Source organism: Girardinichthys multiradiatus, chromosome 3 (genome assembly GCF_021462225.1).
Source record: "Girardinichthys multiradiatus isolate DD_20200921_A chromosome 3, DD_fGirMul_XY1, whole genome shotgun sequence".
Lineage (NCBI taxonomy): Eukaryota > Metazoa > Chordata > Actinopteri > Cyprinodontiformes > Goodeidae > Girardinichthys > Girardinichthys multiradiatus.
In genome coordinates this window covers 22,928,457-22,943,889 of record NC_061796.1, presented here as the reverse complement: position 1 = coordinate 22,943,889, position 15,433 = coordinate 22,928,457, and positions in this window count along the sequence as shown.

Here is a 15,433-nt window from a genome sequence, read left to right as displayed (position 1 = left end):
ACAATGTGCAGCCCTGAATGGAGCCCTTTTCTCATGCATAATATGGAGAATTAAAAAAATAAAAACAGCAACGCCCCCTGTTGCTCCTCATTCGAAAGGACCTCCCACTGCTGTCATTGAATTGCATAGGAAGGAAAAAATCTAATTCAATTCAAATTTAAATTCAAAAATACTTTATTAATCCCAAAGGGAAATAAAATGTTGTTGCAGCTCATTATGCAGGTTTTCTCAAAGAGCCGTTGTAGATGCTGATTGCTGTGGGCAGGAAGGATCTCCTGTAGCGCTCCGTCTTACAGCACATCTGAAGAAGCCTCTGACTGAAGACACTCTGTTGTTGTAGGACAGTCTCATGAAGAGGATGCTCAGAGTTTTCCATAATGTTCTTCAATTTATGAAGAATCCTTCTTTGCACAATGATCTTCAGAGGTTCCAGAGGAGTCCCAAGAAAAGAGCCAGCTTTCTTCATCAGCTTGTTGAGCTTTTTTAAGTCCCTGGCTCTGATGCTGCTTCCCCAGCAGATGATGACAGAAGAGATCACACTCTCCACAATAGACTTATAGAAGATATGCAGCATCTTGCTGCAAACAGTTTGGACATACCAGTGACCCAGCTTCTCTACTTAGATTTCAGTGAGTGGCCATGACAGTTACTATTTGAATGATGGGACCACAACTGTCTCATACCAGCGACCTCAAGGATTAATATTATCATTTTTCTTCTAGCACAGGATTAATTCTTAGCTAATTAAGTCCTCTGTGGTAAAGAATTCATCCTGTGCTAGAAGAAAAATGATTAGAACCAGCTCTTACCAGTAAACCCCCGAGGATTATTAATTTCATCTGATTTGTTTTTCTGTGTTTGATTTTCTGTGTCATTGTAGTGTTTTTCCTTATGTACAGCGCTTTGAGTGACTTGTTGCTGAAAAGTGCTATATAAATAAACTTGACTTGACTTGACTTGCAAACAGCGAAGGACCTAAGCTTCCTCAGGAAGTACAGTCTGCTCTGTCCCTTCTTGTAGACGGCTTCACAGTTGCATCTCTACTCTAATCTGTTGTCCAGGTGAACACCGAGGTATTTATGCTCCTCCACCACCTCCACTTCTTCTCCCATGATAGAAAAAGTTTTTGACTTATTCCTGTTTCTCTTAAAATTTACGATCATCTCCTTTGTTTTAGTCACATTCCTGATGAGATGATTGTTTCCACACCATGCCACAAAGCGGTCCACCAGCTCCCTGTACTCAGCTTCTTGTCCATCTCTGATCCACCCACAACTGCAGAATCATCTGAGTATTTCTGCAGATGACAGGAGTCTGTCTTGTACTGGAAGTCTGAGGTGTACAGAGTGAAAAGGAATGGTGAGAGTACAGTCCCATGTGGTGCTCCTGTGCTGCTGACTACCTGGTTATAATAATAATGCCTTTCTGGCACTCAAGGTTAGGGTTAGGGTTAGGGTTCAAACAGTTAAAATGTAACAGTGCGAAATAATCAAGTGCAGAAGGTAGTCCTAAACAAGTGAGTCTTTAGTGAACATTTTAATTGAGAAAGTGAATTTATGTTCCTTAAATCGGTCGGTAGAGAGTTCCAGAGCCGAGGAGCAGAGCGGCTGAAAGCTCTACCCCCCATGGTGGTGAGTCGAGCAGAGGGAACAATCAGGTGAATAGACGAGGACGATCTGAGAGTGCGAGAGGGAGTAGCAACGTTGAGAATATGGGATAGATAAGGTGGAGCGAGATTATGGACAACCTTGAAAGTGAGAAGAATGATTTTAAAGTCTATACGGAACTTGATGGGGAGCAAGTGGAACTCTGACAGAACAGGAGTGATGGGATGGAAGGAAGCGGTTCTAGAGATGATACGGGCAGCTGAGTTTTGAACTAGTTGAAGCTTATGAAGAGATTTGTGTGGAAGACCGAATAGGAGGGAATTGCAGTAATCAAGACGGGAAGTGACAAGGCTATGAACGAGGATGGCAGTAGTATGTGAAGTGAGGGAGGGGCGAAGACAACTGATATTTCGCAGATGAAAATAGGCGGACCGGGTCATGTTATTGATGTGAGATTGGAAGGAGAGAGTACTGTCGAGGATGACACCCAAACTCTTTACCTGAGGCGAAGGGGAAACAGAGCAGTTGTCAATATCAATGGAAAAACCGTTTGTTTTAGATAATGTGGTTTTTGTGCCAATTAGGAGAACCTCAGTTTTTTCACTGTTTAATTTGAGTAGATTGGTGGAAAACCATGATTTTATTTCAGCCATACAGTCAGTAAGGGAGGTAGACGGAATATTGAGAATGGGTTTGCAGGAAAAATAGAGCTGGGTATTATCCGCGTAACAGTGGAAACTAATATAGTGTTTCCGAAAGATATGGCCAAGGGGGAGGAGGTAGATTATGAAAAGAAGGGGACCCAGGACAGAGCCATGGGGCACACCGGAAATAACAGAAGAAGACTGAGAAGAAAATGCTTTTAGCTGAATAAATTGAGAGCGATGGGAGAGATATGATTTAAACCACTTTAGAGGGGTCTGAGTAATACCAATGGAGGAGAGTCTATTGAGGAGGGTGGCGTGACAAATGGTGTCAAATGTTGTCAGGTAGTCTTTGATCTAGGAGATTGTTGAGGCCTCCACCTGAGTCTTCTGGAGTTTTTGACAAAGCAAATCCGGTTGAATTGTGTTAAATGCACTGGAGAAATCAAAAATCGCGATCCTCACATTGCTGCTGGCTTTGTCCAGATGACAGTGGGTTTGTTGAAGCAGGTGTATGATGGCACTTCAACTCCAACTCCACAGCGATAAGCAAACTGAAGGGGTTCCTGATGGTTTACTGTTTGCTTATTCAGGTGAGCCAACTGTGACCAGGAGAGGAGGATGCTGAGCGTGTTTTAGAACTGAACCTAGTGAAGAATGTTTGGTTCAATGGCTCTGTCCAGACATTCATTGGTCTGATTATCCTTCTGTTTGAATCCTGTGATCTTCTTCATCCTTGACCACACATCTCTGATATTGTTTTGCTGGAACTTGCTCTCCAGCTTCTTCTTGTACACCTCCTTGCCGTGTCTTATCTTGACTTTAAGTTCTTTTGTATAGTCCTCCACAATTCTCTGTCTCCCTCTCTGTAGGCTCTTTTTTCTTGTTAAACAGGTTGTTCAGGTCACTGGTGATCCAGGGTTTGTTATTGGGGAAGCATCTCATCGTTCTGGTGGGGATGATGTTATCCACACAGAAGTTTATATAGTCGGTGACACACTCAGTCATGCCATTGATGCCATTGATGTCCATGTGGCTGGCACAGTGCGTCCCAGCCTGTAGCCTCAAAGTAACCTCGCAGGGCTTTTCAGCTTCCTGTGACCATCTTCTCACAGTTCTCTTTATTACAGGTTGCCTCTGAACAAGGGGCTTATATTGTATTTCGAGCAGAGAAAAACAAGATTGTGATCTGATTTGCCTAGAGGAGGTCTTGAATGAACCTACCTACTGAGTCACAATCAGCTGGGCCAATGGAAGAAGGTAAAGAAAGAAGAATGTTTAAATGAATTAGCAGTGTGTCTGAGAGTGAATGTTAACATTTCTAACATGTTCCTTAAGTTACAGTTGAGCTGAATAACATCCGCAGGCAGGTTCTGTTGTTGTTCCAAGCTCAAGTTGGCATATAATGTGTAGCTGCTGATAAATCTGCTTCACATTTTGTGTTTCCCACCTGAAACAGCTGTGAACTGATGTTAGAACAGCCTTATATGATTTTACCTTCCGAATGGTTGTTGGACTGTTTCTTCTGTGAATAGGACAAGGAGACACTATACCTGATTTACATTGTTGTGATTATTAATCTGAAAATATTATTCAATATTAATATTTTAATATTTTATCAAATAATATTACGGTCTGTTAAAAGTTATCCTGTGAATACCAGCCCAGTAAGGCGATGGAAATAGGACAAAATAAAAAGGTGTGAGATGAGCTCTGACATTATTGAACAGCATAAATTCTGCACATATATGGAATGAATTCACACAATTTCTTAAAATACAAGAATTTATTAACAAAAATAAGTCAACTCAAAGTCACACTTTTTTCAGTCAACAAACTTTTACTATGCTAACACAACCCAACTAAACTACCAAGCAGAGTGAAAGAATAAGGAACACCAATGGGCTATGTACAATAAAAACAAGTGAATCAAAGATGGTTGAAAACTGTTACCGAAAGAGTGATGCAATATTACCATGTTTGAGAACCAAGGACAAATTTATTAACAAAACTAAGTCAACTCAAAGTCAAACATATTTCATTCAAAAAATTCTTTACTATGCTAAAACAATCCAACTAAACTACCAAGCAGAACTAAAGAATAAAGAAGACTAATGGGCTATGTACAATATAAACAAGTTGATTAAAGATGATTGAGAACCATGACCAAAAGAGTGATGCAACATTACCATGCAATGTTTATGTTTGAGAACCAAGGATTATCTTGAAGAATCTGGAAGTGAAGTTAAGTTAGTCTTGGAACCAACTTAGGCAATAATCAGCAAACGTTTAGACAACCATTCACAATGCAAGATCAGATAAAATATTATTTTCATTAAATAATGTTTTAAATAATGATCTGCTGAATAAAACCAACCTTCTGGATGACCATTTCTCAACAGTGTCTAATTAGCTGCCTTTACTTATTGAAATAATATTTGAAGAAATATTATTAAGGGAATATTTTGGAAAGAGCCAAATCTTTCTGGAGATATGGGGCTTAATGATGTTTACTTAGTTATCAGATTTAGTGAAATAATGTTTAGGGTCTATTATTCACTAGCTTGAAACTAACAACCTTTCTGTTAAATACTCTTTAGTAGCAAGCACGGGTTCTTACCAGTTAGCGTTGAGCTAACAAAAGAAGCGGATAGCTTAGCACCAGAAACAAACATATACCTTTAAAATACCTCGGTTAATATAAGAGTTAAAATGCATAAGCGCGGATGGCGCGTTATGAGCAATCTTCTGTGTTTAAAATCACCCTTCAAGTAAAGTTTGACTTAACTTAAAAACACACAAACACAGAACACAAACAGAGCACATGTTGCAGATAGCCTGCTAGCACTAAGATAGCCGAGTTTCACACAAACAAAACCAAACTTCATAGAATGAAAACGTTCAGATAATTTCATCCTAACTGTTAATCTGCCCAAACCTAACCTCTGACCATGGTGAGGAAATGTTGTCCAAGGGGTGAAGTTTGAAGAAACGTCCACAGTCAACAAGAGGTTAGCTCGGTAGCTTCGCGGGGGTTTGAAGGTGCGTTCGCTCTGTGAACAAAAGGGTTAGCTCCGGAGCTGTGGCTGGGCGGCCCGTCCTGTCCGCTGACCACACGATGATGCGGTCTCTGGTGTCTTCCTTCCAGACTGGGAGACCGCATCTTTGCAGGGGGCTTCTCTCGAGCACCGTTTGCTTCGGCAGGGCTCGGAGAGAAAGTCAGCAATGCTTATACCTTAATTTCCCCTCTTTATGAATGAAATCACCGGGTACACAAACAGTGCTTCACTCATACTTAACTTGTGCATATGATCGCGTGATCTTATGACACTCTTGGATCCAGAGTTTATGTATTTTTGCCAGCAAAAGACATTAGCGCACTTTGTCCCCCTCCTATCCCTATGAACACCGTTGAGGACGAGAGCGAATGTAGCAACAGCTGTGCTTTTATTTGGGTAGTGGCGTCACAGGAAGTCCGCAGTTATCCCATTTACTGGCTGTGCCGGAAGAAGGTTAATGCGTTTATTTTGAAAAGTTCCAGAAGAGTTCATACCGGAGTTTAATGTTGAAATCCATGGCTGGGTCCCAACAACATTAAATTAATAAATCTCTTTTTAATTCATATAAGGCCCTTCGTTATTTATAGTTTGCTCCCATTATGCAAAATGTTCAATTTTTTTAACTTTTAGGTTTTAAGTGTGAACACAGTGTCTGTGATTAGTTTTTCTGTCAGTTAGTTTCCCTTAACTTTCCTCCTGTTACATAGAAATACATCTGCCACTGGATAAAATGGGAATAGTGTAGGGGAACAGTGGAAGGTTTTTACCTTTTGCTTATATTTAATATATTTCACAAATAATCACATTTGTCACACGATTGTCACATTCTTAATGTTAACAGAATAGGCTATAAAAACTTTACATAAAATGGTAGAGAACATTATATTTTGCCCCCTTAAATATTCTTCAGAATCAGAATCATCTTTATTGGCAAGGTTTGAGAGGAAAAACAAGGAAAGCCGAGGTTTGACCGTCGGCCAGACTCTCCTCTACAATACCTTGGCATAGGCCTTACCAGGGAGGCTGAGGAGTGTGATCCCCCTACAATTAGAACACACCCTCCGCTCACCCTTCTTTCCACTGCCCGATAATGTCCCCAGTTGAGGTCAGCAGCTCCCCACCGCCACTGTAAACAGTGTTGGCGAAGCACTGCTTCCCCTCCTGAGGTGCCGGACGGTTTACCAGAGTCACTTCGAGGCCAACCGGTAGTCCTTTTCCATGGCCTCACTGAACTTCTCCGAGGCCCGAGTTTTTGCCTCTGCCACACTTGGGTCTCATCCACCGGGGTAAACTCCAACACGAGACAGCTGAGCTGAGGAGCAACAAGCAAACCAACCCCAGCCTGCCGCCTCTCCCCTTGGGCCACTCCAGAGTAGAAGAGAGTCCAGCCCCTCTTGAGGGCCCACTGGGGGATGTCCTTACGTCTCTCATTCGGGCTTGGCCTGGCTGGGTCCCGCGAGGAGCAACCCGGCCACCAGGCACTCTCAGACAAGTCCCAATCCCAGGCCTGGCTCCGAAACATGCCTCAATTTTGTTGTCCTCATGCAGGCGTCTTGAACCGCTCTTTGTCTGACCCATCACCCAGAGCTTGTTTGCCATGGGAGACCCTACCAGGGTCATTTAAGCCCCAGACAACATAGCCTCTAGGATCATTCGAGCACTCAAACCCCCCGACCCCGTTAAGGTGGCGGTGGTTCAAGAGGGGAAAATTGTCTTATTGCAATAATATTTTATTTAACCTTCTGATTTGCATTGTGAAATGGTTGTTTGAACACATACAAATTGTTGTTCCTAATTAGTTTTAAAGCTAACTTGACTTACTCCAAACTCTTCACGACAAACCATGGTTCTTAAACTAACATATTTATGTTTAACCGTGATTTCACTGCATCGATTTGTTGGTTTATTTCTTTGTTTCCTTTTAGTAGTTATTAGATATTAAAGTCATTTTTTAGCCTGAAGTTAATAAATTCTTATATTTTGGAAAGTCATTGTGAATGTTTATTTTGCATATGTGTATTTTTTAGTTTGCATATGGCTTCCTATTCCAGATTGCCAGAACTCCAATTACCTCTTTACTCTGTTATTCTATGATACAAAGTCATTTGTGGTTGGTATTCATAGGACAATACCTGACAGGTCGAAAGTTGTTTGGCTAATAATTTATGATCAGGTGGTGCCCTGATTTGTTAGTCTGACTAATATGTATATAATCTAACTTTATTAGTTATTCTGTTCATAATTAATGGCTAATTAAAATGTATTAATAGCACAACAGGCACACATACATACACACACCCCTCTCCTCATGTTCTGCACCTCCCCATCCCCCCTTCACTGTGTCAGGGTAGCATGAGCAGCTGGATTACAAAAGAGCCCTCCCATGTCTTATACACATACCTAATCCTAAACCTTAACTCAATTAACACCTTAGTCCTATACATAACCACTCGCAAAATAGCAAGTGAGGACCATGAAAATGTCATCACCAGCAAAGTGAGGAACGTTTGTTGTAAAGTGAAGTACGAAAAATGGTCTTCACTCAGCAAAAACAGGAACACACACACACACATACATGCATACATACGTACAGTACATACATACATTACAAGAATAAAAGAAAGGCACGTTGTGGTATTGCAGTATTCAACAGCAGAGTAGCTGACTACTCAGGCTGTAAGGTGTTTAGCAGAGATAGCCTGGAGGAAGAAACTGACTCTGTGGCAACTATTTTTTGCAAATAGCATTTTGTAGCACCAACCTGAAGGTAAAAGTCTAAACAGATAGACCTGTACAAGGAGATAGACCTGTACAAGTTCTGGATGGAGGGACGGTCAGTTCCATTGATCCTCCCTGCAGACCTTGTTGTTTGTTGCAGTTTGGACCTATCCTGCTGTGTGGATGAGCCAAACCACACACTGATGGACAAACAAAGGACAAACTGAATATTGGCATTGTAGGCGATGACCAGCAGCTCCTGCAGTATGTTGTACTTCTTGAGTTGCCATTTAAATGGTAAGTGGTAAATGGACTGAACTTGTATAGCGCTTTATCAAGTCTCCAGAGACCTGAAAGTGCTTTACACTGCAATCAGTCATTCACCCATTCAGACAGTGGCAGGCTACATTACAGCCACAGCTGCCCTAGGGCACACTGGCAGAAGTGAGGCTGCCTTACAATGGGTGCCACCGGACCCTCTGACTTTTACGGTTCGGCACACCACTATCTGCGCAAATATTGTGGTGCTGATGTCAAATGTGTGGCCATTGTTTATAGACTCGGCCGTACAGTTAAGTAAAAATTGAACGATTCCCAATCGACACTATCTTGTGTTTTATCAGCTTTATTTTCTAAAACTGTTTAAAAGAAGTTCAACTTCTTTTTTTTGTCCATACAAAGAAACCTCCTGGTGCCATGTTTTATACCTAACAGGAAGTCCTTTGTTTTGAAGGACTCTGATTAGCTGACATAGTTTAATTTTTGCAAGATACTGCCCCCTATGCGTCTGGAGTATTGAACACAACGCACAGTGGCGTATTTCTTGGATTGGTTTGGATGAAAACTTTTGAAAAACCTCACATGTGTACGGTATTATTTTTAAAAACGATGTAGGGGAGATATTCATTTTTTCAATACCCTGCTATGTGTGCACAAGGCTTAATTGGGCTAATAATTATCTGACCACCTGGAGGCACTCATAGAGCATTAAAGGTTTATTTCCAGATGGACAGCTGGTTCCTAAATATGAAAACAGTTGAAATAAAAGACAGTAATGTCAGTAAAAGTGACACTGACATCATGGGACAGTAACATTCTGGGCCTGACACAAAATTCTACACCTTTGATTAATATTGAGAATGGGAGCCAATCAACAGCAACATACATAATTCAACGATGTGGCAGCACTCAATGTTCCACAAAATCTCCTTAATTTTCATGCATTTAGTTCCAAGTATGCCTTAATCAGTATGCCAGCATACATGGCAAGATAGGAAACAATGTGACGGAATCTGTGTGCACTGCCTTCACTTTATTGTAACAGAGATACGCAGTTGTTTTTCAGCTAGTCACAGAAAGCCAAAAACAAATGCAGATTTATTAGATCCAAAAACAACATCAATCTAAAAAATGGCAGCAGTGTATGGTTCATGCAAATGCTATTTTAGAAACCGTTACATTGCTGTCATGTTTGCATTAGATTTTTATTTATGTGGAAGAAGAGTTGTCAACTCTCAAATGGAGGTTGGACTGACAAAAGGCTGCAAGCTTGATCAGTATTTAAAAAGTGGGATGGTACTGATTAATATTGCTTCTAGGAAACAGGTAGGAAATAACTTTTGGTCATTAACACTGCTGAGCAGATGTGCACAATGCTTTGCGATTTACTTAAAGAGGCTGATGCCAATCTTAAGGTACATATTTGTTCTCTAACAGTAGAAGCCCTACTACCACATCTCAAGGTTCTAGGTGCCCCCTGAACACTGTTCACATGTAGTGCATACGAACACCTTGACCGGACATTCACACACTTTTTACAGCTTTCTTCCTTTACCTTGAAAATGCCTTTGCCTGACTTTTAGTTAGCTCCTAGATTCCATCTGTGATTGGCTGACAGACTTGTGACATGTTTTTCCCCGGAAGCTCACAGAACAGCTAAATGCTGGCTCAGACAAGAAAGACATGAAAAATAATCATCTAGGACTTCTGTTCAACCAATTGGAACCACCCTCAATCAATCACTGTTTAATTCATGTGTTTAGTTGCTTTTGCTTGTACTGTACACTTTGCTACACTCGTCTACGTCTGTGAAAGAAATTCTTCAAGACTGTTTTCCTCTGTAGTTCAACTGGGGAAACAGGTTCACCTTTACCAGTAAGCTTTTTTATACTCATATTAATAATTGGATTCCAGAGTGAACCAAAGTGAAAAACCTTTGAAAACTTAGAATGCAGTGGTGGAAAAAAAAAAAAACAGTCCGAGGGTGACATTCAGGTGACCTACAGTATGTCAGCTGAGCCAAGAGACAGGAGTGTGGGAGCTGCACCAGCAGGTTTTCAGAAAGAGTGCCATAGCAGCTGATTTCAGACCACAAGCAAGGCATTCTTTTATCACTTCTATTGTGGTGGTTCTGCTCTGCAAGGCTGAAGGATCAAAGTTGGCTCACCTTGACTTCACTCCTTCCAAATTGCAGTGCAATAATAAGGAACAACCTTACCAACTGGCGACCACTGTGCAGTCTTGAGGTACCACCACAAAAACCTGCAAGTATCTGCACAGTATCAGCACCGGTTCCCCCCAAGGCTGTGTTCTCTCTCCTCTGCTCTTCTCCCTTTACACCAACAGCTGCACCTCCAGTCACCAGTCTGTCAAGCTTCTGAAGTTTGCGGACGACACCACCCTGATCGGACTCATCTCTGATGGTGACGAGTCCGCATACAGATGGGAGGTGGACCATCTGTTGGACTGGTGCAGCCAGAACAGCCTTGAGCTCAACGCTCTAAAGACAGTGGAGATGGTTGTGAACTTCAGGCAGAACCCAGCCCCACCTGCCCCCATCACCCTCTGTGACTCCACAATTGACACTGTGGAATCTTTCCGCTTCCTGGGAACCATCATCTCCCAGGATCTCAAGTGGGAGCCAAACATCAGCTCCCTCATCAAGAAAGCCCAGCAGAGGATGTTCTTCCTGCGGCAGCTGAAGAAATTCAACCTGCCAAAGACTATGATGGTGCACTTCTACACAGCCATCATTGAGTCCATCCTCACCTCCTCCATCACCATCTGGTACGCCGCTGCTACAGCCAAGGATAAGGGCAGGCTGCAGCGTGTCATTCGGTCTGCTGAGAAGGTGATTGGCTGCAGTCTACTGTCACTCCAGGAACTGTACACCTCCAGGACCCTGAAGCGGGCAGGGAAGATTCTGGCTGATCCCTCCCACCCCGGTCACAGACTCTTTGAGACTCTCCCCTCTGGCAGGAGGCTGCGGTCCATCCGGACCAAAACCTCACGCCACAAGAACAGTTTTTTCCCATCTGCCACCAGCCTGGTTAACAAAGCCCGGAAACCACACTGACACTCTCCCTTTCACCCACACCCCCCTTTTTTTGCTGACAGGACACCTGTAACCTGTAACTCTATGCGTTACATTAACGCTCAGCTTGGACTCCTGCTTACTTGCACTGCTTTACTTGCACAATGATCATCTGCACTGTTGTATTGCTCTTGCATCTTATACTGCTCTATATTTACTCTCACTCACTTAAAACTGTGCACTTATATTTATATTATATTGTAGATATGTTTGTACTGTTTAATTTGTACTGTATTGCACCGACTATGCCAAAACAAATTCCTTGTATGTCCAAAAACGTACTTGGCAATAAAGCTTTTCTGATTCTGATTCTGATTCTGATTCTGACAGTGATCGGAAGCTTAGAGAGAACTGTCTTCGTCACACAGCAGAGTGAAAAATGTATTTTGGTTTGAGTGCAGACCTGTTTCTTATTTGTATTCAGACTTATTGCTTGACAAAAATGAGTGATTGTTTGGTATCCAGGTGGAAGTATATAGTTTTTTACAACAATCAGTGAGCAGAACATGTAGAATCAGAATCAGAATCAGCTCTATTGCCAAGTTCATACATACAAACAAGGAATTTGTCTCCGGTACACTTTGCTCTCTGGGTTTTCTTTTGTTTTTTTTTGTTGCGTTATAAAATATATTTCTGCATATATATTTATGTCCCTTAAATACATATATACAAATATACACATATACAAAGGTGCATTTGCAACTTCAGTGTGCAGTTATTTGGTATTAAATGTTCATCAGAGAAACAGCCTGGGGGAAGAAACTGTTTCTGTGGCGGCTGGTTTTAGTAAACAATGCTCTGTTTACTAAATGATGACTGTTGACTGAATGATGGCTGTGTAGAATATGACCAGCAGCTCCTGTGGAAGGTTGGACTTCTTGAGTTGCCTCAGGAAGTACAGTCTCTGCTGGGCCTTCTTCTGAACAGTGTCTATGTGTGAAGACCATCTCAGGTCCTCAGAGATGGTGGTTCCCAGGAACCTGAAGTGGTCCACAGCTGACACGGTGTTGTTGAGGATGGTGAGGGGGTGTATGGGGGTGGTGTTCTCCGAAGGTCCACCACCATTTCCACAGTTTTGAGTGGGTTGAGTTCAAGGTAGTTCTGACAACACCAGTGTACCAGCCGATCCACCTCCTGTCTGTATGCAGACTCATCACCGTCCTGGATCAGTCCAATGACAGTGGTGTCATCTGCAAACTTCAGGAGTTTCAGTCATTTGTGTACAGGGAGAAGACGAGTGGGGATAGAACACACCCCTGGGGGGCACCAGTACTTATTGATCTGGTGCGGGAGAAGATGCTCGCCAGTCTCACCTGCTGCTGTTGGTCCATCAGGAAGCTGTTGATCCACTGACAGGTGGAGGCTGGGACGTTGAGCTGGGTGAGCTTCTGGTGGAGGATGTCTGGTATGATGGTGTTGAAGGCTGAGCTGAAGTCTACAAACAGGATCCTGGCGTATGTCCCTGGACAGTTGAGGTGTTGCAGGATGAAGTGTAGACCTAAGTTAACAGCATCATCTGCCGACCTGTTTGCTCGGTAAGCAAACTGCAGGGGGTCCAGCAGGCAACCTATGATGTCTTTCATGTGCTTCAGCACCCGCTGCTCAAAGGATGTCATGACCACAGACGTCAGGGCTACAGGCCTGTAGTCATTTAGTCCTACGATGGTGGGTTTCTTGGGCACCGGGATGATGGTGGATCGTTTGAAGCAGGAGGGGACCTCACACGTCTCCAGTGACTTGTTGAAGATCCGGGTGAAGATTGGGAAGATCGGGATTGATTTGCACAGGCTTTCAGGCATGATGGGGAGACGTTATCAGGTCCTCCAGCTTTCTTTGTTTTTATGTGCTGAAAAAGCCTATTTACATCTTCCTCGGAGATCTTTAGTGCAGGCAGAGGATCTGAAGGTAGGGGTTTGGTTGCTTTATGGGAAGAATTTGTTCCTGAATGGGATGTGGAGGAGATGGTTTGGGGTGTGATCGGCTTCCTGTCATGTCTGCAGTAGAAGCCATTCAGACGGTTGGCCAGGAGACGACTCTGTTCAGGATGGGTGGGGGGGCTCCTATAGGCAGTCAGGTTTCTCAGACCGGTCCATACAGCTGAAGTGTCACCAGTAGAAAAGCTGTTCTTTAACCTTTCACTGTAGCTTCTCTTGGCTGCTTTGATCTCTTTTGTTAGTCTGTTCCTGTCCTGCCTGTACCGCGCCCAATCTCCACTGCTGTGAGCTTCTTCCTTATCCCTGTGCAGGTTCCTGAGATATGGAGTAAACCATGGCTTGTTATTCCCAAAGGTGCAGAATGTCTTGGTCTCCACACACATGTCCTCACAGAAACTGATGTTTGATGTCACCACATCAGTTAAGGTGTATTTCTTCAATAAGTATCTGTTAGAAAGAAGACAGTGAAAAACAAACTGCTGTCACCTTAAACTAGCTATCAAGCTGGAAGACCAATCAGTTTCTTGCGGAAATATAAATGCCTTATTATTAGTAGTGTGGAAATATAAATGGCTTATTATTAATAGCTAAGACTAAGATATATTTGGGACTTTTCTGTTTATAGATTGATTTTTATTAGGAGTTTTAGTTATGCTTTTGATAGTTAGAAAAAACCATAACACTAGCCTCCAGTATTATAACACAATGAGTGTTTATTATTCAAGGTTAAGGCTTGCATGTCTTTTCTGTCTGTATCATGAGAAGCCGGCCGTGTATTGGGGAGGCATGCTACTCCTCTTTGTGCTGACCGAAACCTCTGATAAATATTCCACCCTGAAGATTCCTGAACACGTGTGGGAAACAATTCTTTATTAAATGATTAAATGTATCTCTGTTTCTTTGATACTGTAACAGTAGCCTCTAGCATTATAGAAAAATGAGTGTTCATTATTCAAGGATAAGGCTTGCAGGTGTTCTCTGTCTGTATCTACGTGTGCGAAACAATTTTTTGATTAAATAATGAAGTAAATCTCTGTGGATGTCTCCCCAGCAACAGTGTCAAAGAAACAGACAGAATGATTGCGTATGTGTACTGCATAGCAGTGTGGGGTATAAAAAGTAATGTTATGCAGCCCTCAGTCAGACAACACACCGACGTTTCCAGGTACCGTGTAAGTGTGATGTCTCCCCCTCTGAGTTCAGATTGGTTATAATAAACTTGTGGAAACGTACAACTGATCTCTGACTGAGGATTGTCCTTTGGGGTGCCAAATAAAAAGAGTCGATGAGAGGTGAGGAGTAATGTAAGAATTAACTGACGGCCAGTAAAGTTTTCCTACCTCGACAAAATCAAACGTCATAAAACAAAAAATGCTTATATTATTTCATTGTAAATTACTTATCTCTGCCCAAACCTAACCTCTTACATGAACCGTGCTGAGGAAAAGTTGTCCAGGGTGACGAAGTTTGAAGGAAGCATCCACAGTGAACAAAGGGTTAACTGCAGCTAAGCTCCGTAGCTGTGGGGTGGGGCGGCTCGTTCTGTCAGCCGGCCAAACTGCACGTTACAGCTGTAACCACGTTGATGCGGTCCCGTTGTCCTTCCTTCAGACCAGGAAAAACTGCTCCACTCGGCGTTGTAGAGACAGGGTCTCTGCTGGTAACTCTCTGGAACACAGTTTGCTTCTGTAGACCTCAGAGAGAAAGTCAAGCAACGCTTGAACCTTAATTACCCCCGTTCATGAATGAATACAGGATACAGAAACAGCAATTCATTTGTACTTAACTTAGTGCATATGATTGCATGATCATATGACACTCTTGGATCCAGTTTGGAGAGTTATGTCTGTTTGACAGCAAAGAGACATTAGCGTGCTGTGTCCCTTTGTCCAATTCCTCTGGGGACATGCGTGGAAGAGGTCAGATTGTTGCAACAGCGGTGATTTTATCTGGACAGTGACTTCACGGGATGTCCGCTGTTACCCATTTTTCAGGCTGTGCTGGAAGTAGGTTAATTCAATTTATTATGAAAGTTCCAGAAAAGTTCATACTGGCCTTTAATTTTGTAACCCTGGCTGGTGTCCCAACATGGGGCAAC